We start from the raw sequence: 21,131 nt of genomic DNA on the forward strand, positions 1-21,131 counted from the left end.
TTCCTGTTGGCCTTGGCATGTAGTAAATGCTTCATGAAAGTTTGTTGATTGAGTGAGACAGAGTAAATTAGTAATCTATAACAACAGTATGAACAAGATGTAAAAAGGGTCAATATTGTGGTGGATAAATGAATGGAGTGGAGAGGATGGGGACTAGAAGTGTGCTAAAGGAAGAACTGATAGATTGGCTATGGGAGGTGAGGGAGAAGGAAGAATCAAGAATAATTGTGAGGTTACAAATTTGGGTTTTGGTGTTTGACAGAAAGGAAAGTTTACAGGAACATCAGTTTAGAGGGGACAGAATTCCACTCTCAAACCCTTATCTGGGTAACCATAGTGGAATTCATTATTTTTTTCCTCTAAATAGATGTTTGCATGTTGTCTCCCCCATTAGTATATAAGTTCCTTGAGGGCAGGGACCATGTTTTTGCCTTTCTTTGGATTCCCAGACCTTAGTGTAGTGCCTGCAACATAGTTGAATATTTGTTGACTGCTTTTCTTTCTTTGTAAAATGGCAACTGGATTACTTACTTCACAGGGTGGTTGTTAGAGAAGCATTTTACTAACTATAAAGCACTATAAAAAGATGTATTTTAAAATTTTTATATTTTTATTGATAACTCAAAAGAGTAGCAAAATTAAGAAATAGCTAATGCTTATGTAATACCGTATACACATTTGTGTGTTTATGTAATACACACACACACATATTTATATATCATGTTATTTTACTTGACCTTCACAACCCTATAAATTGATTGTTATTATTATCATCACTTTGCAGATAAAGAATGAGGCAAACAAGGGTTAAGTAACTTGCCAAGGCTTAAACAGCTAGTAAGTGTCAGAGACCGGATTCAGATCTTCCAAATCTAGTGCCCTATCCATTATGCCGCCTAGCTGCTTTGTCCTTATGATTTCCTAATCTTGTGACTGGCTAGCCTTGTGCTGGGACCCCATTCATGCTCTTATTAGGTGATGACTGGCCTCGCCCTAGGTTATCCTGAGATACAAAACTTTAAGAAAAGGCAGTTTTCATCCTTCACCAATATGCCAATTATGATGTATGAGTTATTCCTACATGTGTACCAGCTGAAGATTTTGGAACATTATGCTGATTTAAATAATAATTCTTAGTTAAAATGTAGAAGCACAGCTCTAGTTGGGTTATGCAACAATTAGCATGGTAATTAGGAAGAGTCATTAGGGTTGTTGTTGTCTGTCCTTCATTCTCAAAGAGGATCAATGACATTCCAGAAGGGTGCTGTCTTGACTTGCAAATGAATTGGATTTAAGTGAGGCAGAGCTGTGCTAAGTCACCAATCTCATTCTCTCTTACAGAGTCATCAGAGTCCAGCGGCAAGACATAAGTCATGACAGCTGGTGAGGGCCATTAGAGCTGCACACAACAGTTGAACTACATCATGAGCATTTAGGCCCGTGTGGAGACAGCTTTTGGATGAAGCATTTTCAAAGGAAGGACCTCTACTATTGCAGGAGAATTATTGTCTGGCCAGAATTTTGGTCTCAGAGAAAGGGAAAAGTGTATTTTCTGGATCTTCCAAGGAGCTTTCTTATGGATAAATCTGTCCCTTATCCCCAGGTCACCTTAGGCAGCCAGAGTAATCATGTTTGTTTGCATTTTTCACCCTGGAGTGTCCTGTGGGCTATGACTATGCTGGTGCAGCACTTTTCCCAGTGGTAAGGGAACATTTTTCCAATACAAACAAATCTGCAATGATAAAGCATGAAAACACAGACCTAGCAGAATTTTTGATGTGATGTTCATTCTGAGACGCTGCACTGTCACCCTAAGGCCATGTGTGAGAGGCCCGAAGTAAACAGTGGCTAGATAAGATTCCATCATGAATTGCAGCCCGTAAAATCCTAAAATGATCTTTGAACACTCTGACTATGCTGATATGAAAACAGCCAGTTAATTCAACTCCCCTTCCAAATTTTATTTTAAGGATAATATTGGTCATTTGGCATGATATTGATACAATAACCATTTACCCTTTCAGCTCACTGTTGTGGTAAAAATGGAAAAGGCTGTAACCTGTGATTGGCTTTTAATGCTTTAATCATGTGCCTAATTCCTTTTCTTTTCCTAGTCCAAATTTCCTAGCCCTATACATTATGAGACAATGTAGGAGGAAACTGTATTTGGAGTCAGGAAAATATGAGTTCAAATCCTACCTCAGACATTCTCTCTAAGCCTTTGCTCCTCATGTATAAAAAGGGGGTGTGTGGTGGGGGGAAGGATTTGATGATCTCTAAGGTTCCTTCCAGCTCGAAATCTGTGATCCTATGTTCACCCAGGAAAATTGTCTTGATCTCACAGCCTACAAAATCTTGGTATCACATCCAGACAGCTGCTGCATTCTACCCCCAGTGGCAGGAGAAGCAATTTCTTCTTGTGTTTCCTACTAGTATCCAATGAGTTTACATAATTAAATCTCGTATTTGGGGATTTGTTAATGAATGGCTTTATACAAGTATAAATAGCATTTTAATTACAATGTGGAAGCCCAGATAAAAGAGGTGAGTAGGGTTGTCTATTACCTGGATAGTTCAGGCATCCAAAAGAATTTTTTCCCCCTGGAACGATCCAGTGAAAGATTACTGGGGCCTTGAACTCTCTTCAAACCCCCATCAAGGTCTCTGTAGGTCTAGGTGACCCCTAGAAATACTGCCTGTTCTTTTTTCCCCCTGCAACTGAATAACGGGTGATATTTCCTGCATAGGCACATTTCAGAAGCATTGTGAGAGCTGAAATCAGATTACTTCATAAATGGAATGAACATTAGAGAATAGTTTTGTTTTGTTTTGTTTTGTTTTCTGGGAAAAGCAAACAGTCATTCAGCTTGATGGGGACAGGGGTGAGGGGGAAAGATGGGTGTGAATTTATTGTTGGGAGATAGTCATATCAAAAATCAGGATTTTAAAACACTTTACTGAACCTTAGAAATTGTGTAGAAAATGACTGTTGAGGGGTACTGGAGGAGAGGAGGGGTAAATGGAAGAAAGTTAAACCTATCCTTTCCTTTGATGATCTCAACTTCAGTCTAATCCAGCCACATACTTACTCTTTGGGGATTTAAAGGGAAAGATACCCAGAGAGTTCTAGCTGCCTTACTACATCAGAATAAGTCCCCATTCAAGGCACTTGCTGGAGTTAATTACTATCTACTAATTATCAGTTCATAGCCCATCATCATCCTTTCTCCACCTAGAAAAAAAAAATAACACATCTCAGGTCATTGTCCTAGCCTCTGAGTCAAAGGATTCGTTATTGAAATCCGAGGTTCCTGTTCTGAATTGCTGAACTCCCACCATGCATTTCCTTTTTAAACAGTTTGTTTTCATTTATTCAATTAATAATCTTTTAAAATTAATCTATCCCTCCAAGAATTAATTAATTAGTTAATTAATTAACTTAATCTATCTGCCCCAATGAGCAAAATAAAACTAAATCAAACAAAAATAATGCATCCCTCAATACATAGCTATATAGTCCAGCAAAACAAATTCCCAAATTAGCTATATCCACAAAATGTATATCTCTTTTGTCATTTTAAGTTTGTCACTGTTCTGTCAGGAAGTATAATTTCATCATCCCTTTGAACTGATTGTGTATTGTTTCATTGATAAGACACACAAAATCTTTCAAAAAAATTTTTTCTCTATGTTTTTGTTATTATGGTATAAATGTTCTACTGGGTCTGCTCATTTTTCCTCTGTACCAAATGACAAACATCTTATCTCTTTCCTCTGAATGTTCGTTTCATCCTTTTTTATGATACAATAATATTCCATCACGCTCATATGTGACAATTTGTTTAGCCATTCCACAAGAGGAAGATACCTTGTTAGATTCTAATTTTTGTCTACCAAGAGAAAAGCTGTTATAAAAATCTTTGCACTTATAAATCTTTTTTCTTCTTTCTTTGATTCATGAGTTTGTGGGCCTATTGACGGTGTTACTGGGTCAAAGGATCAGTCAGTCAGTCAACAAAAGTTTATCAAGTGTCAGTATGTGTCAGGCACTGTGCTAAGACCAGGAATACCATAAAAGAAAGTCAAAAGATAGTCCAAGGAGCTTACAATCCAATAGGAGAGACAAGAAGCAACTCTATTACTGATTATATATTATTTTGATTACATATAGGTTATATTACATATAATATATCCTAAATAGTTTGTAATATATTACATTATATTGATTATATGTAGATAGCTCTAATGTCTCTAGTATTTTCAATTATGTTCTCTAAGTTATCAGGATTTTTTGCATAGAAATAGACAAAATATGTTCTAATAATTTCCTTCATTTCCTTTTCACTTATTATGAATTCTCCTTTTTAATTTTTGGTACACTTTGGTTTTCTTCTTTGTCTTAAAAAAGTCAAAATTGGAAGATGTTTTATCCCATTGGGCTTTTTAAAAAGTCAATTCCGGGTTTTATTTATCAATTCAAAAGTCTTTTCATCTTTAATTTTATTAATCTCTTCTTCAATTTTCTGAATTTCTATTTTGCTATTTGTTTGGGTGTTTTTAATTTGTTGTTGTTCAATTTATTTTTTTAACTTCCATGCCGAATTCTTTAACTTCTCTTTACTTTTTTGATACAAGCATTTAGAAATATAAATTTCCCTCCTTCAAAATTGCATTAGCTACATCCCACAAGTTTTGGTATGTTATCTCATTATTTTCATTTTCTTTGATGAAATTTTCTATTGCTTTTATAATTTGTCCTTTGACCTTGTAGCTATTTGAAATTCTTAGTCACTAACTATTTTTCAATTCTTAAATGAGCTGGAAAAGGAAATGGCAAACTACTCCAGTATCTTTACCAAGAAAACTACAAATGGAGTCACAAAGTATCAGACACAACTGAAAAATAACTGAACAATAACAAAAATCTTTGTTACATATTCCGGCTGTGTTAGGACAAAGTAAACTTTTTTTGTTAAATGTTCAAAAACTTGAGAGTGTCTCATTTCATCGCAACATCTAATCTAAAGTAAGAGCTGTTGGTGTTAGAATCATACATCTAACACCACTAAAGATCCATATTTCCCTGAAGGATTATACCTAATTTAACCAGATCATTTATCCTTGGTTGTAAACCTTTATCTCTTACCTTTTGAAATATCATATTCCAAGCTCTTATCTTCTTTTTTAAAATATTTATTTAAAGAATATTTATTTATTTGCTTTTTGCCAGAGCAATTGGGATTAAGTGACTTGCCCAAGGTCACACAGCTAGTACATGTGTCAAGTGTCTGAAGTCAAATTTGAACTCAGGTCCTCCTGACTCCAGAGCCAGTACTTTACTCACTGTGCCACCTAGCTGCCCCTCTTATCTTCTTTATATTGGAAGCTGCTAAGTCTTGCATGATCTTTTTTGCAGCCTGTTGATATTTTAACTCCTTCTTTCTACCTGTTTGCAATATTTTTTTTCTTTTACTTGGAAGCTCTGAAGTTTGGCGATGGCATTCCTAGTTTTAGTTTTGAGATTTTCTTCTAAACGTTGTCAGTGGATTTCTTCTATTTTCACTTTGTTCTCTGCTTGTAAGAGTTCCAGGTAGTTTTCATTGATAGTTTCCTGAAATGTGATATATAGAATTTTTTATTATCACAGATTTCAGATAATCTGATAACTCCTAGATAGTCTTTCCTTGACCAGCTTTTCAGGTAAGTTGTTTTTGATATTATATTTCTTATATTTTCTTCTGTTTTTATTTCATTTTTTTGTTTTGTATCAATATTTCTTGTATTGGTCAATTATTATTTTCTGTCTGGCCCCTTCTAACTTTCAGGGTATTCAGTTCTTGAGTGATGTTTCCTAAGTGTCAATTTTCCTTACCAATTTTTTCCCTTTCTTTTCCATTCTACATATTGTTTTATTTGCTCCAGATAACCCTGAAGTCTCTGTGACCAGGACATTTCCCCCCACTCCTGGGGCTCTACCTGGACTTTTTAAGAACTTACTATCCTCTATAGGGTTTACTCCTCTGGGTATCTCTCAGATCAAGGTATTTCTTCATTGTGTTGGGACTTTTCTTTAAGTTTTCTCATCAGGGGGCCTTGTCTTAGGTCAATCTCTGCTACTGAATGGTGTGAGCATTGTTGTTATTGTTGTTGTTGTGGTTCAGTCCTTCAGTTGTGTCTGACTTTTCATGACCCTATGGACCATAACATGGCAGGCCCTTTACTCTCCACTATCTCTCAGAGTCAGTCCAAGTTCCTCTTTTTTGTTTCCATGACATCTATCCATCTCATCCTCTGCCATCTCCTTTTCTTTTGCCTTCAATCTTTCCCAACATCAGGATCTTTTCCAATGAATTCTGTCTTCTCATGTCCTGAGTATAGTGGCTTAGAATCAGCCTCCTTTCCAAGGGTCTCTGGGGCTGTCCCAGTGATGGATGCTCCCTAGGTGCTCCCTCTTGCCACAGGGTTCAGGGGACTCTGCTGGGCTCTTCCTGGAGTCCTTCCCTATCACTTATGATCTCAAAGATTACTCCCATATTGGGTTCCTCACATTGGCTTCTGGGACTATTAAGGCTCAATTTTGCCTTGACCCTTTCTTCCAAAGGTGGGCTTGAATCTCCATTGCTTCTCAAAACACCTAGACACTGCTTTCTCGAGCTTGATTCAAGCAACCAGCCACTAGCTTTGGCTGGTTGTTGCAACAATTTGGCTAGCAGCTGCCGTGGGGGTGAAAAACCAACACGAGCCCAAGGAGAATGCTGCAAGCCCCAGTTCTTTTGATCTGCTTTACTAAGGAAAGCAACATTAAGGGGTTAACAATCTTACTTTAATCCAACATACAAATATCATTCACTCAGCTCAGGGGGAAAAGCCAGCATGCTGAGCTTCAGAGCAAATACAAACAGAGTGAATAAACACAAATCAACAGATAGATTTCTGTCTGACAAAATCACAATATACAGTAACCAGAGAAGCAACAACATCTGGGTTTTCTTCGAAGCCAGGAAGCTTGTAACAATGGCTTGCCTAGAGTCATGCACCACTCCTGCTGTGGCTCAGAGCTCCAAAAGAGAAAGCCAACCTCTGGCTTTATGTATCTTGTTCAGGTTCAAAGGTGAGTCACACGTGTGACTCACCCACTTGACCTAATAGCGTCACAAAAATTCGACTTAAACCCACGTGCTCTAAATGCCTCTGATGTCACAAACATGTCACTCAAACCCATGTAAACTAGGCTTTCCCTTGGGGCAAGGAGGTCATCAAAGACTCCTAATTTAATCAAGGAAACAAAGGTCAAACTCTTCAAGGGCACTTGGCTGAATAAGTGCTAAGAGCCCATCTTGATGCACAATACACTGGTCTCGGGTATAGTCTGGTTCCGGAAAGAGTGAGGCCTTTCGTTTTTGTTTTCATTTTTTGAGTACTTAACCCAATCCTTAAAGCACATAGTAGAGGCTTAATAAATCCTAATTGACTGACTGCTTCTCAGTAATCAGTGATGAAGCAGACAGCTAACCTCTGAGCAGGGAAGATCAGGCATCAAAGCTCATTTCTCACATAAACTGCCTGTGTGGCCTTGGGCAAATCATTAAAACTCTGAGTACTCTCAAGCAACTTTCTAAGGCTAGTCAATCTACAGTGGTTCAAAAGGTTTCTTTACAAATAGTTCATGAAATCAGAGGTCTAGACCACTCCTTCCCCTCCAAGAAATTTCATTAAAAGACATTATACCAATCTGAGGTGTGACTATGGTTAATCACCTTGGGAAGGTCCTTTGCCTGCCCTGAGAGGGTTTGAACATGGTTTTCATTGCAGACAGCAAATTCAGTCAAATTTAGGATTAAGGGGCATGCCACAACTGACTTCCTAATGCAAATGACAAAAACAAGCCTCTATAAAAGCCCAAATCCATTCACATAGGAGTTATGTCTCCATAATGTAAACACAGCCGAAAATTGCAGGCAGCAGATAAACCCAAGAACTTGGAGGCATTCGTTTGTATAAAGACACATAATTCCTAATGTTTCATGCCTTTATTTCCTGAATGCCACCCTTAAATGCTGCTATATCTGTTTTCCTGACAGTCGAGGGTGTAGTGTGACACCCGTAGAAGAAGTATTTTCTTAAATATTGCCATTATGAGCAACATCCTGATATAAACAACGCCATGAACAATGCTAATCTGAATGGGTGCAGAGGCGGTGTCTTCATGGCTGACACCATGGTATTATGAATACCAACCTTAATGACTCCAGTTATATGAGGCCTCAGTAAATCTGCTAACATTAAGTTACAGTAGGAGCAACTAAACATTGCCTTGCGTTACCCTATATTGATTCAGAAACATGCTGGTTCAGGAGCAAAAACAGTTCAGCCATTAAAAAACAGATTGTAGCTGCCTGTCAGTCATAAACCCTTACAGGTTTGATGGTACTATATTCTGCCGTCTTAGCCATCATTTTTTTTAATGTCATTTGAAAACCTGATGTGTTCATATAGAAGGGTCTCAAAACAGCCACATTTTGGAAATGGCTCCACAGTAAAGTACAGAATCTTAGCTAAAAGGAGAGGTGCATTAAACAGAATGAAAAGGAGCAGGGACTCCAGAGGCTTGGGTTCTAAGGGATCCAGAGGCCCACTGTGCACCACAAATCAAATCCCGTAGTAAGGGATATCTCCTCATGGAGGTAGTCACCTGTTCTCGTGTTGCTGCAGAATTCTACTACACCACACACAGTTTAATCCACGTCCATCCCAGACTGGACAGTGTGGTTTTAAAGAGCATGTCAGTATATATGTGCCACTTGAAACCTAGTATGGACTGAGAAGAGTCAGTACAAGTCCATTATTCTTTTCCCTTATTCATCATGTAGTCATCCTTGACTATATTTGTTGACCTGAACTAATATATTTACTTCAAAGACCCAAATTAATGACCTAGGACCAGCCACTGACCTTGAATTAAGCTCCCCCTTTCAGATTATATTTAGAATCAAGTTCAATCTGTTTGTCCCTTCCTGAGAAAAACTTAAGAGCTCTTCACTTTATTTCTTATGAGTTTGAAGGACATAGCCACTAAAAGTTACTGAACTTTGTTTTTAAGAAAAAATAATGTAGGAAGAATTCAAACATAAAGTACTCAAATTGAGAGGAAGAATGACCTTTGAAAACTTATCATCTGCTTTAATTTAAAAAAAAAAATGAAAACCTGTTAACTACAGGATTCCTAACCAGATAGCAATTCCTCTGAATAGGATCTGATGTTTCAAGTGGACCCAAAGTTCCAATAGTATGAAATTGCAGCCAAAAAAGCTAGTAAGATGTTTGGCTCTATTATGAAAGGCACAATCTTTACGACTAGACAGGTGATAGTCCGGTTGTACCACAATTGGAGTGTTCTGTTCTCGGTACCACTTTTACGAAAGACATTAATGAACTAGAGAAAACTGAAGGCTAGTCAAGCCTTTGTGGAAATCATTCCACATGTAAAGAGTGGAAGACAGCATGGTACAGGTGAAATATTAGTGACTATGATATTAGAGGGCCTGGTTCCAAATCCTGCCTCTGATGCTTTTATCACCTGTGTGATCTTGGGTAATTTGCTTAACCTCTTTGGGCTTCAATCTCTTCGTGTGTAAAATTAAGATTTTGGATTATATGGCCTCCAAAGTCTCTTCTAACTCAATATCTATGAAATGGTATCCTATGAACTAGGGATATTTAGCCTAGAGACGACTTACCACAGTCTTACCCTTCCCGCAGCAAGGGGGACATGATAGCTATCTTCAGATAGACTTTCTCAAAGCCAGAGGACATAACATGAAACAATGAAAGGAAACTAGGAGAGAAAGAATTAAGTTGGGGGCAGCTAGGTGGTGCAGTCAGTAGAGCATCGGCCCTGGAGTCAGGAGGTCCTGAGTGCAAATCCGGCCTCAGACACTTGACACATGTTCTAGCTGTGTGACCTTGGGCAAGTCACTTAACGCTGATTGCCCTGCCAAAAAGCAAAAAAAAAAAAGTTGGGTATACAGAAAAAAAGAATTAAAATTCAATTTATATTTTATTTTCAATTCTGAACTGTCTCTATTACCTCTCCCTATCTCTTACCCCTTGAGAAGACAAGAAAAACAAAACTCATTACAAATATGTGTATTCATGCAAAACAAATTTCAACATTCACTGTATCCAAAAAAAGAAAAGAAAGGAAGAGAAGAAAATGTGCTTCAATTTGCAGTCTAAGTCCATTCAGCTCCCTATCTAGAGGTAGGACAGTATGTTTCATCCTGAGTTCTTCGAAGTTATCAATCATCATTGTATTGATCAGAGTTACAAAGTTTTTCAAAGTTGATTGTCTTTATATTACTGATATTGTATAAATTGTTCTCCTGGTTCTGCTCACTACACTTTGAATCAGTTTATACAAGTCTACGTGTGTTATTTTGTTTTTTTCTGAAGCTATCCTCTTCATTGTTTCTTATAGTACAATAGTCCTTAACTCCTTTTTCATTTCAATTTATCCATGCCTGAGAAGGGTAAATTGAAGTCCTTTACTATTATAGTTTTGATATTTCATCCTATAATTCATTTAACTTTTCCTTTAAGAATTTAGATCCTATTCCATTTGTTGCATATATTTTTAATGTTGATATTAATTCATTGTCTCTGATACTTTCTAGGACAATGTAGTTTCCCTGCTCATCTTTTTTAATTAGATCTGTGATTATTTTTGTTTTGTCTGAGATCATGATTTCTACTGTTGCCTTTTTTACTTTAGTAGAAGCATAGTAGATTCTGCCCCAGCCCTCTTTTTTTTAATTCAAGCATGTTTCTTGTAATACATTGTCCTTTTCTGTTTTATGCATGTATTCATCCCATTCACATTCATAGCTATTATTTTTATCTCTCTATGTCCCTCTATACTATCCCTCAAACTCATACTTGGCAGGAGCAATGTTCACAATTCAAAGCAGAAAGAAGTACTAGCACTTGTGGCTGCAGGGGAGCAAGGTTCCTGGGTAAGACCAGAACAGATTCCAAGAGCTCAGTGACCACCTCTCTTGACCACCTCTCTCCTTGGATCATATGATGTTGGAAGCACTGAAAACTTATAGATCCCTCAGAACAAGCTCTGAAAAGAGCAGCATGAAAAACCTGAAGCATTGGACAAGGTCCCCTTTCATCCTGGTAGCAGAACTCAAATTTAACATAAAGTTAAAAGCCAAGAAATAGTGAAGAAAAAAATGAGCAAACAACAAAAAAGAACCTTACCATAAAAAGCAACTATGGTGACATCGAAGATCAACACACAAGCTCAGAAAAAGATACAAAATGTCAAGACTGGTATAAGTAAAGCCTCAAAGAAACAAATATGAATTGAACACAAGCCCAACAAGTATTGCTGGAAGAGCTTTAAAATGATTTTAAAAATCAAATAAGAGATGTACATTAAAATTTAGGAAAAGAGACAAGAGTAATATAAGAAAATTATGAAAAGAGAATCAACAGCTTGGTAAAAGAGACACAAAAAAATAGTGAAGATAATAACATCTTAAAAAGCAGAATTGACCAAATAGGAAAAGATATACAAAAGTTCATTGAAGAAAATAATTCTTAAAAATTACAATTTGACAACTTGAAGCTAATGATTCCATCAGACAACAAGAAACAATAAAATAAAGTCTAAAGAATGAAAAAATAGAAGAAAACATGAAATATCTCATCATAAAAACTTACCCAAGAAATACATTGAAGAGAAATAATTTAAGGCTTATTGGACTTCCTGAAAGTCATGATCAAAAGAAAAAGCTCCTAGACATCATATTTCAAGAAATTATCAAGGAAAACTGCCCTGATATCCTAGAACCAGAGGGTAAAACAGAAATTGAAAGAATATACTGACCACCTCCTGAAAGAGATCCCAAAATAAAAACTCCCTGGAATATTATAGCCAAATTTGAGGGCTCTAGGTCAAGGAGAAACTATTGTAAGTAGCCAGAAGGAAATAATTCAAATATCAGTGAGTCAGTCTGGATGAGACAACATCTAGCAGCTACCATGGGAAAGGAGCAGAAAGCTTGGATTATGAAATTTCTGAAGACAGAGGAGATGGGATTATAACCAAGAGTAACCTCCCCAGCAAAACTGAGTATAATTCCTCAGGGAAAAATGTGTATTTAATAAAATAGAGGATTTCCAAGCAGTCCTGATGGAAAAAACAGAGATTAGTTTTGTTTTTGTTTTTGTTTTTTTTTTTAATGACAAAAGTAATGCAGCCATGATTAAAAGGAAATCAGGAAACTGGAGAAAACTTTTTTTTAAACAAGTTTCACTTATAAAGGCCTCATTTATCAAATATAAAGAGAATGGAGTCAAATTTATAAGAATATGAGTCATTCCTCAGTTGATAAATGGTCAAAGGATATGAACAGGCAGATCTCAAAAGAAGAAATCAAAGCTATCTATATCCATATAAAAATGTTTTGTTCTAAATCATGATTCATTAGAGAAAACAACTCTGAAGTATCACCTCATGCCTATCACATTGGCTAATAAGACAGAGAAGGAAGATGACAAATGTTTAAGGGAGTGTGGAAAAAATGAGACACTAATGAACTGATTCAATCATTCTAGAGAGCAATTTAAAACTATACCCAAAGTGCTATAAAACTAAGTGTACTTTTTTACCCTAGCCATACTTCTACTAGGTCTATATCCCAAAGAGATCTAAGGAAAAGGAAGAGGATTTATATGTATAAAAATATTTGTAGCAGTTCGTTTTGTGGTGGCAAAGAATTGGAAATTGAGGGGATATCCATCAATTGAGAAATGGCTGAACAAGCTGTGGAATATGATTGTGATGAAATACGATTGTGTTATAAGAAATAACTAGAAAGATGGTTTCAGAAAAATGTGGGAAGACTTATATGAACTCATACAAAGAGCAGTGAATGGAACCAGGAGAAGATTGTACCTAGTTAAAATAATATTGTATGATAATCAACTGCGAATGACTTAGATATTCTGATCAATACAATAAACCAAGACAATTTTAAAAGACTTATGATGAAAATGCCATCCACTTCCAGAGAAAGTTTAGATAAAGTGTCTGAGTGAAAACTGAAGCATAATTTTTTTCACTTTATTTTTCTTGCTTCTTTGGTAGTAATATGAAATTATGATTTGCATGATTTCACATGTATAATTGATATCACATTTCTTGCCTTCTTGATGCGTGGCGAAGGGGTTGGAGGAAGATAATTCAGCACTTAATTTTAAAAAATACATTAAAAATAAATATATTTTAAAGGAGGGAATTTTAGAGGGTTGGGTAAAATAAGGAATAAGAGGATAAGGGGAAAAGATAAGGTAACAGGGAGAGGGCAAAAAGACTGAGAAGGAAAATAGTGAGTAAAATTAAGTTGGAGGGAAATTCACAAATAGTAATTAGAACCTTGACGAAGCTATAAGAATACGAGTCATTCCTCAGTTGATAAATGGTCAAAGGATATGAATGGGCAGTTTTCCAATTAAGAAATTTAACAATTTATAGTCATATAGCAATACTCTAAATCATTAGTGATTGAAAAAATGCAGATTAAAACAACCTCGAGATATCGTTTTACACCTACCAGATTGGCTAAAATGATAGAAAAGGAAAGTGACAAATGTTGGAGAGGATGTGGGAAAATCAGAACACTAATTCATTATTGGTGAAATTAGGAACTGATCCAACCATTTTGGAGAGCAATCTGGAATTATGCCCAAAGAGTTATTAAACAACCTCTACCCTTTGACCCAGTAATACCACTATTTGATCTATTTCTAAAGATGATTAGGGGAAAAGGAAAAGAACTTATATGTTTTAAAATATTTATAGCAGCTTTCTTTGTGGTGGCAAAGAACTGGAAATTGCAGGGATGCCGATCAGTTGGGGAGTAATTGAATAAGTTCTGATATATGATTGTCTGTGCTATAAGAAATTATGCACTCAATGATTTTAAAAAAATATTGAAAGACTTGCATGAAATAATGAAGAGTGAAATGAGCAGAATCAAGAGAATATTGTATACAGTAACTTTAACTATATTGTTTTAAGAGTGACTTTGAGTGAATGTTATTTTGTCTATTATAAATACTCAAATTAACTATAAAGAACATATGAAAAAAGATGTTATCTGGATCTAGAAAAAGAATTGATAAATAGAAGTATGCATAGAATAATTTTCAATAGATAGATAGCTATAGATTTATATACATATATACACATGCTTATTTGTATCTAATGGTAGCTATCTCTAGCATGAGGGTAGGGGAGGGAAGAAAAGAAAGAAAAAAATTACATAATAATTTTCTTGTATATTTGAAAGGAATAGCAAGTTGTTCATAGTAGATTTGCAGTTTCATGTACAATCACCTTTTATGTTATGGAAATGCTTGTCTTATTCCATAAAATAAAAATAAAATAAAAACATAATGAAGTACACATTACTAAAAAGACTAAGAGCATTTTAGTGGGATCAAAAAGAATTTTATACTACTAAATTAAATAAAATATATTTTTTAAAAATAAGCTATTTTGCTTCAGATTAATGTCTGCCTTAATCTACTCTCCCTTTTATATCCCCCCTTTCTTTTAAGTCCTTTCTTCCTTATTTTTTCATGTGGGTAATATACAGTTTTGTACCCAATTGTTTGTATTTGTTTTCTTCTCTACTTTAACATCTTATGCAGATGAGACTAAGGTTCAAATGTTGCCTGTTCCCTGCCCCTCCACTGTTCCCTCCTTTTACATACATTCTGTTTCACACATCAACTATTGAGACAATTTTCCCTATTGTTCTACTCTCTTCCCTCCTCTCCTGGTGCATTCCTCTTCCCCACTCATTCCAATCTTCTTTTGAGACATTCCAAACACAACAAAATCAGACCCAGTCCCTAAATCTAATTAGATTTCCTCTATTACCCCTGGTGATGATAAACTTATGAGGGGCTACGTGTATCATGTCCTCATATAATGTTGTAAGCAATTTAACTTTGGTCCCTCATGATTTCTCACTAATGTTTACCTTTTTATGCTTCTCTTGGCTCTTGTAGATGTATATCAAATTTTCCCCTCAGCTCTAGTCTTTTTCATCAGGAACTCTTCTAATTTCATTAAAAATAAAAAATTTATCCTGTAGGATTACACTCAGTTTTTCTGGGTGGATTATTCATGATTATAAACCTAAATCCTTTACCTCATTGCATGTCATATTACAAGCTCTTAAATCCTTTATAGAGGTGGCTGCTGAATCTTGTATGATCCTGATTTGTGACTCTTTAGTACTTGAATTTCTTCTTTCTTCTTGCTTGCGGTACTTTTTTTTCTTTGACCTGTGAGCTCTGTATTTTTACTGTAATATTTCTGAGAGTTTTCCTTTTGGAGCTTCTTTCAAGAAGTGACTGACAGATTCTTTCCATTTCTACTTTGTTTTATGATTCTAAAATACCTGAACAGTTTTCTTTTATGATTTCTGAAATACGATGTGTAAGCTTTTGTTTTGTTCTTGGCTTTCAGGTAGTCTAATTTTTTTTTTAAATTATCTCTCCTCAAACTGTTTTCCAGGTTGGTTGTTTTCCCCATGATATATTTTACATTTTCTTCTATCGTTTTGATCTTTTGAGTTTTTTTATTATTATTTCTTGATTTCTCATAGAGTTGTTAGCTTCCTTTTGGCTGATGACAGTTTTCAATGAATTATTTCTTTAATAAGGTTTTATTCCTCTTTTTCAAAATATTATTTTTATTTTCATACCTCTCTTCCCTAGATTTTTCCTGTTTCCCCAATCTTTCCTCTACTTCTTTCATTTGGTTTTTAAAATATTTTACATCATTCTTTAACTCTTCTAACATTAAATTAAAAAGATTTTGCACAAACAAAACCAGTGCAACCAAGATTAGAAGGAAAGGAGAAAGCTTGGAAACAATTTTTATAGAAAGTATCTCAGATAAGGCCTTCTCAAATATATGGAAAACTTGTTCAAATTTATAAGAATATAAGTCATTCCCCAATTGATAAATAGTCAAAGGATATGAACAAGCAGTTTTCAGATGAAGAAATCAAAGCTATCTATAGTCATATGAGAAAATGATCTAAATCACTATTGATTAGAGAAATGAAAATTAAAACAACTTTGAGGTTGGCTAATATGACAGAAAAGGAAAGTGACATGTTGGAGGGGATATGGGAAAAATGAGACACTAAAGCACTCTTGGTGGGATTGTGAACTGATCTAACCATTCTAGAGAGTGATTTGGAACCATATCCAAAGAGGTATAAAACTGGGCATATCCTTTGATCCAGCAGTACCACTACCACATCTGTATCCTAAAGAGATTTTAAAAAGGAGGGGAGGGGAATGAGCTATATGTATAAAAATATTTAGGGGGCCTCTTTTTGTAGGGGCAAAGAATTTGACATTGAGTGGATGCTCATCAATTGGGAATGGCTGAACAATTTGTGGTACATGATTATGATGGAATACTATTGTGCTATAAGAAATGACCAGAAGTCTGGTTTCAGAAAAACCTGAAAAGATTTATATGCACTGATGCAAAGTGAAGTGAGTAAAACTGGAACATTGTACATAGTAACAGCAATACTGTATGATGATCAACTGTGAATGACTTAAGTATTCTCAACAATACAATGATCCAAGACATCCAAAAGACATAATAAAAAATGCTGTCCACTTTCAGAGGAAGAGCTGATGGAGTCTGAATGCAGATAGAAGCATACTATTTTTCACTTTCTGTATTTTTTGTGATATTTTCCTTTGGGTTTGTGCCTTCTCTCACAACATGACTAGCATAGAAATATGTTTTGCAAGATTTAACATGTATAACATATATCAAATTGCTAACCGTCCCAGGGAGGGGGAAGTAAGAGAGAGAGAAAAATAATTTGGAGCTTAAATTTTTTAAATGAATATGACAATTTGTTTTTACATGTAATTCTGGAAGAAATGAAATATTATTTAAATATTTTAAACTCTTCTAGGAATTCTTATTGGACTTATGTTGCAACCACATTTTTCTTTGGAGTTTTGCTTATAGATTTTTTTAATCATTCTCTTCTTCTATGTTTATGTCTTGAGTTTTCTTGTTGCCATAATTGCTTGTTTTCTGGTCAGATTCTTTTTTGTTTGCTCATTCTTCCAATTTATTACTCAACATTGGGCTTTATGTTTGTGCTGATCTCTGAAAACTTTTGGGGGAAATGTCTGGCCAGAGCTTCTGTCTTCTTAAATCCTTCCGCTATTTTTTCAACTCCAGCTGAAGGCCTGCAAGCTTTCAGTGCCCTCAAAGTGGGCAAAGACCTATCCAAGGATAGGTCTCTTCATTGCTCTCATGGTCTAATTTCTGCAAGTTCCTCTCCTAGGTTTGGGTCTATTGGCTTGTTTTCATTTGGGATATTCAGTAAATTGATACTTGACCCAGTCACTATTTCTCACTGAGAGGGTCTCCAGATTTAAAGCTACTGAACTTTCATCTCCCTTTCCATATGGCTTGATGCTTTCTGCTCTTAGGATCAGAAACAAAAACTTGTTCCTTGTCAGTACACAGCTAGGTCTGATGCTCACAACTGTTCCTCTCCACCCGAGATCTGTGACTTAGTACTGAGTGGTACGCAATAGAGCTGCCCCATTTCTGAACCCAGCACTTGCTCAGGGATCTCTGGGATCTTTTTCTGTTGCCCTATGTCTTTCTTTTCTTAGTTTCTGGGTGATAGAATGCCCCCCTCCAGAGCCCCTGTCCTCCTGTCAGCCCCTAATCCCAGTATCTGCAGACCTCTGTCTCTTTAAGCCACCCCGGACTGGAAAAAATGGCTTACTGTGACTTCTTGGTTTTCCCAATTAGAATCTAGCGTGCTGCATTCTCTAGGTCTTTGATGAGGAGGTGTGGGGGGGAGAGCTAGATTCTAATGCTTCCTCTTATTCCATCGTTTTGACTCCATCTCTGGATAAACTTCTTATAAGGAAAAAAAAATAGAACATGCAGCCTGAGTAGGTAGTGGGTTCCCTTTCATTGACATATACAGTCAAAGGTTGGATGCATATTGCATGGGGAATTCTAGTACAGATTTGGGCTGGATTAGTTGGCCTCTGAGTTTCTTTCCAATGCTGAGATTCTGTAAAGTAGTCCATTCCTTTTACGTATTTAAAATAAAACTGCTCAGAAACTGCTTAGTAATAGCCACTTCCTCAACTAGTTTGAATCTACAATTTCACTCCAGTTTAGGACTCAGTGAATGCCATTTACTATACTCATCCGGAACGTAATTGGCAAGGGGAAGGAAACAAGTATTTACATGTTAGGCATGGTGTTAAGTACTTTACAAGTACGGTAACATTGGATCCCCATGACAACCATGGAGAGTTGATACTATTATGTTTTACATTATGCAGTCTAAGAAACTGAGGAAGATAGAGGTTAAGTGACTTGCCCAGGGTCACACAACTTGGAAGGGTCTGAAGCCAGATTTGAACTCCAATCTGACTCCAGGTCCAGCACTCTCCACCGTACCACCTAACTACTAACAATGCCTGTAATATTGGCATGTAGTAGACAAGAAAAAAGAAGCTAGAATCTCCTCAGACGGAGGTGGTCAGCCCCAACTCTAAAAGCTACATGTGACTCTTTAGGATTTTGTATGTAGACTGTGAAATGATCTGTCAGTCAAGCAACAAACATTTATTAAGCTTATGAAACCATAAGTATCTATGATATCAATTGTGTTGATCATGTGATTAAAAGTAACACTGTGTCCTTTGAAAAAAGATGATATAACTTATAGAGGGTAACAAAGGAATGATAACACAATTTTGCAAAGAAAACAAACAAAAATCTTTGAAGTTTTACTGTCAATGACACTGGTGAATTCTGGCTCTGGTCTGATCAGGTTGGTTACCCTTTCTATTAGGGATGAATGACACAATTAGCTTTTGGAAATTGACCTTCAAAAATATTGCTCAGTGTTCTAAGTTCATTAAACAGAACATAAAAAGATCACACTTTTGTACTTCTTAATGTAACTATCAAACACGAGCCAACTACATCATTTGGGGGAAGTTTTTTTTAAACATTTAAGTCCTGTTTCTTAAGGTAAATATGTGGCCTTTGGACAAATGATATCCCTTTTTCTAAAATTCTAGTTCTTATGAATCTAGATAAGCTCATATTTATATAGTATTTCCCACTTTCTATAAATTATCTCATTTTGCCCTCACAGTAACATTGTCAGGTAAAAAGTTTTATTACCTTCATTTCTATTACCCCATTAACCCATTCCACAGATCATGAAACTGAGACTCAGAGAGATAAAGTGATTTGCACCTGGTAATACCAATAGTGTCAGAGTGGGGAGTTGAATTAAAGTCTCTCCAACCTGGAAGTGCAGCAGTTTTTGCACTCCACTACCCTTTCTCTTTCTTTGCTTTTTTTCTTTAAGTATTTAAAGTAGAAAATGAGTTGAGCATTTTCTAGTAAATGAGTTTTAACACCTTCACAACTGATGCTGGGTTTTTGTTTTCCTTTTTATTTTTGTTTGTTGTCGACACTGGGTCTCTTTATCTTGGCCAGGTGGGAAATACAGTGCCACCCCCATGCCCAACATCACTATCGATGCGTGGGGGAGCTTTGATCTGCCATATCTCCAGCCTTGGCCAGTTCACCCCTCCTTAGAGAGACTCCTCATCCCTCCCTCCAGTTGTTGAAGCTCACCACATTGATGACAGACCTAGTGAGGACACCCAATTGGCTTTAGCCCTGCTGCACTCCCCAACTCAAGAAATCCATCAGCTTCAGCATTCCTAGTAGAAGGGATTATACTAGTAGCTGTCAATTGCTTCAATGGCTAACTTCTTCTGCATTTTTTTAATGGATATCCCCATAGAACTATATTTTTGTTCACTTTTAGTAATGGTCTTTGAGTTCTTCCAATAAAACTTTTGTGAATAATAATCCGTAGTTCATTCTTACTTATTTCTGTCCTCTCACTGCTTATCAACTATATAGAATTTTCACAAGCCACTCTTCCTCCTCTCTCTTGTTGCCACCCTTTGCAATTTCACATCTTGGGAGCAGAATGAAGCCTAGCCAGTCATACATCCATCTCATATCACCACTTCACAACTGAAACTCATTCAATAAGGTTTTTTTTTGGGGGGGGGAGCTGGGGGGTATCCTTCAGTAGCTAAACAACTAGTACCCTCTTGATTTGTAATCAGAAGACCTGAATTTGTTCTCCAGGTGTGCTACCTCCTACCTTTATGAGTTTAAGCAAATAAGTTTATATCTCCAGGCTTTTATTTTCGGATCCAAAATAAAGAGTTGCATTCAATGACCTATAAGGTCCCTTCCAACTCAAAAATCTTATGGTCTCATAATCCCAAACTCCTTTGGATGGGATCCAAGACATGCCACAGAATATTCCACTGCTTCGTGGTTCCAGTATGCCTGAATTAGGAGTAGAGAGAAAGTGGAAAGGGTGAAGTTCATGCCAATCTATCCTGATACTAATAGAAAAGACAATATAGGATAATGGAAAGATAAATGAACTTGGACTCCAATGACTTAGATTAGCTTCTGGCTCCAAGAAGTCATTTAAATTCTCTAAGCCTCAGTATCTTCATTTGAAAAATGGAGATTGTAATACATTTGTGCTACTTCATGAGGAAAGCATTTGGCAAACTACAAATTACTAATTTAATTATCAACTATTATTGTTTGCAATTTTGCTACAATAATCTTTCTGTCACTGCCTAGTCATAAACCTTAAGAGGCTCCATATTCCCATCTGGATCAGCTAGGTGGCACAGCAGATAGAGCACTGGTCCTGGAGTCAAGAAGACTTGAGGGCAAATCCAGACTCAGACACGTATTAACTGTGTGACCCTGGGCAAGTCACTTACCCTTGTTTGTTTCAGTTTCCTCATCTGTAAATAAGCTAGAAAAAGAAATGACAAACCACTCCAGTAGCTTTGCCAAGAAAACCCCAAATGAGGTGATGAAGAGTCAGACACAATGGAACAGCAACATTTCTATCTAAATAAAATATTAAGTCCTTAGCCTAGCTTTTAATGCCTCTGCCTCC

This window comes from Trichosurus vulpecula, chromosome 2 (assembly GCF_011100635.1).
Source record: "Trichosurus vulpecula isolate mTriVul1 chromosome 2, mTriVul1.pri, whole genome shotgun sequence".
Lineage (NCBI taxonomy): Eukaryota > Metazoa > Chordata > Mammalia > Diprotodontia > Phalangeridae > Trichosurus > Trichosurus vulpecula.